This window comes from Anastrepha obliqua, unplaced genomic scaffold (assembly GCF_027943255.1).
Source record: "Anastrepha obliqua isolate idAnaObli1 unplaced genomic scaffold, idAnaObli1_1.0 ptg000012l, whole genome shotgun sequence".
Taxonomy (NCBI): domain Eukaryota; kingdom Metazoa; phylum Arthropoda; class Insecta; order Diptera; family Tephritidae; genus Anastrepha; species Anastrepha obliqua.
The window spans coordinates 7,855,846-7,859,222 of NW_026562179.1; positions in this window are offsets into that span (position 1 = coordinate 7,855,846).

Sequence of the window (3,377 nt, forward strand, 5' to 3'; positions counted from 1 at the left end):
CAGCCGGTAGTCCGTCGGCGCCTGCGGCCTTGTTGTTCTTTAGCCGCGTTATCGCTATTCTCACTTCGTCATGGTCGGGTAGCGGAACGTCAATTCCGTCGTCATCGATTGGGGTATCGGTATCTTCAAATTCTCTGTGACATGCGCAGCTATCCCTGTTTAACAGGTTCGAGAAGTGTTCCCTCCATAATTTAAGATTGCTCTGGATGTCAGTCACCAGTTCGCCGTCTTTGTTCTTACTGGAAAACGCCCCAGCCTTAAAACCTTCTGTAAGCCGCCGAACTTTCTGATAGAATTTTCGGGCGTTGTTCCTGTTGGCCAGGATCTCAAGCTCCTCGCACTCACGTATTTCGGCCTCTCGTTTTTTCTTTCGGATAAAACGTCGCTCTTCCTTTCTTAGCTCTCTGTAGCGATCCCACATGGCTCGCGTTGCGCCCGATCGCAGCGTGGCTCTATAGGCGGCATCTTTGCTTTCTGCGGCAGCATGACATTCCTCGTCGTACCAATTGTTTTATCGGGCTTGCCGGAATCCGATTTCTTTTTCGGCAGCTGTACGTAGGGAACGAGAAATGTTGCTCCATTGCTCGTACCGGTTTATTGGGCAGTGCTCTCAGAGAGCAGGAGTGAGAGTCGAGTGGCGAATCTTCTGGCTGTCTGTTATGATTGCTGCTTTTCGATGTTGAACATTCTTTGCGTAGGCAGATGTACGTTTTTTGCTGCACAGAGGCATGTGCGAGGTTTGGCTGCAACAAGGTAATGATCCGAGTCGATGTTGGGTCCTCAGATCGTACGTACATCTAATACACTAGAAGCGTGTATTCCATCTTTCACAACATGATCGATCTGGTTTCGCGTTTTTCGATCAGGAGACAGCCAGGTAGCTTGGTGGATCTTTTTATGCTGGAATCTGGTGCTGCAGACTACCATGTTTCGGGCCCCGGCGAGGTCGATCAACCTCTGTCCGTTACCGGATGTTTCGTTGTGCAGGCTGAGTGGCGGGTCCCAAACCCAGCGCACAACCAGCTATCCACCTTCTCACGTTAGCTCACTTCCGAACGGGTGTTCGGAAGCTATCCAGAGGATACGTGGGCTAATCCCGGACGTTGTGAGCTGCTTGAACCATATGCAGAAGAATCGTCCTGGCCACTCCCAAGTGAATGGCGATCAGTAACTTTCCCCACTTGCGTGGACTTCTTAACCCTACCCTTATTTAATCTTGTTCGCCCTCCAGAGATTTTTCCACAGTCTCTACAACCTGCAAACTCCTCTCACGTCTGCATCAACTATAGTGGAGAGAATAGAAACAAAAATGGAAGAACTGAGAGACTCAATCATCCAACAATTGACTGCATCATCCAACTGTTTTGCATTTTTTGTTGACTTCTCATGTGCATTCGATACTATCTCGCGAGATATACTTTTTTATAAAATAGCGTCTTATGGCCTCTCGACCCATATGATAGAAATATTAAAACTGTTATACGAAGACACTTCAAATCATATTTGGGTTCAAGACGAACTTTCCCCCCTTTTTTATGCAAATTAAAGGGGTAAGACAAGGTTGTCTCCTATGTCCAACCTTGTTCTCTCTGTATTTAAATGATTTAAACGATTTCCTTCCTGGTGGGTTTAAATAACTAATCTTCGTATCAAACCTTTAATGTACGCCGATGACTTAGTGCTTTTTTCCGAGCTTCTGACGGACTTAGAGGATAAGATCGATGCAATCCGCGTTTGTAGCATTCAATGGGGCCTTAAACTAAATTTTACCAAGTCGAAATGCCCCATGCTGTTTATAGTGTAGCAGAATTTTTTCTTCTTATAATTGGAAGTTTGGCGACGATAATTTATTTATTCATTAACTGGTGACGATAATTTATTTATTCGGGACTGGTGAACTCCGTTTCGCCACCAGATGGGTTCGTTTTTTGTAACATTTAGTTTGGGGATTAAAAGATGAAGAAAAACTATTTTGCTTTATATTTGAAAAGGAAAAATTGTATTTCATTTCACAACAGTGATGAACTCATTTCGATTACAAAAATGAAAAGTAATTTAGTTGAACTTCTCTAAGTAAAAATGAAAGTGAATCCAAAGTAAATACTGAATCGAATACGAAATCGACTCGTTATACGTGTTCGCAAATTATCCGTTTCATTGAAGTGCTCTTTGGTAAACCACATTTTTTGTTCTTTGGTCTGACGTTAACACAAACAAAGCGGATGGTTTCCCAACTCGTGAACACTATAGGTGGGCACTTTGCAGTAACAGTAAAAATGCAGTAAATATAATATTTTACTGATATTGCAATTAAGTTTTCATTACCAGTAAACTTTTATTGATTACTGAAAAATATTTTTACTGATTACTGAAAAAAATTGCAGTAAAAATATTTGTTTACTGATTACTGAAAAAATTCCAGTAAAAATATTTTTTTACTGATTACTGAAAAAAATTGCAGTAAAAATACTGTTAATATAATTTGATTTGCTATTAGCTATTAGCTTTTCTTAACACAAGCATTTCAAAATTTGCATCGCCTTCTGGACCGATTTACAATTCCAGCGAATGAAAACAACCGTTCTACAGGTGCAGATGATATTTATTTAGGCAACTTGTTGTTTCTTCTCGTTCGGCCAGGTATAAGAGCGTTTCTTGAAGATAATTCTTAATTTAAAGTGTACTTATTATTATATTGAAGTAAACTTGATTTGACAAACGAAAGAACGTAGGTTAATCGATTCTGACAAAGAAGCTAATAATTTATGTAAAAATAATATATCTATAACCTCTACTCCTTCTATGTTGTATAGATATGTGTAGCGAGCAATAAATATTTATTGGCCTGTTTTTTTCTTTACATCTTCATCCAATTCTTTTGTTTGGATTGTACGAGAGTTATAGTTATGGGGTTATTATTTTGTTATTTAAGAAAATAAGAGAAACCAAAAAAAAAAAAGAATTATTGAGTACATAAATGATTGAATTTCGTGATGAGAGTGTATTACATTTTGACTTCCCATAAACAGTAAATATTATACTGATAATGCAAATCAAATTATATTATCAGATGCTTTCCATTTCAATTCAACCGGCTATTCGGGACATGTTCTTCGATTTCGATGTAACTCAAATATGTTGCTCTCTGGTCAAAATTTTTTTTTTAAATGCTCATAACTTAGTCAAAAATGAACCGATTTTAATAATTCTGGGTTCAAAATGATAGTCATTACTTACACGAGCGACTTTATGTAGAAGCAATTGCAAAAACGTAGTTGAAAATTTTTTATTTAGCAAAAAAAAAAAAAAAAATTGAAATTTTTTCGAAATTCAATATTTCAAAAAGTGTATTTTTTTTATAACTTTTTCCAAATCAA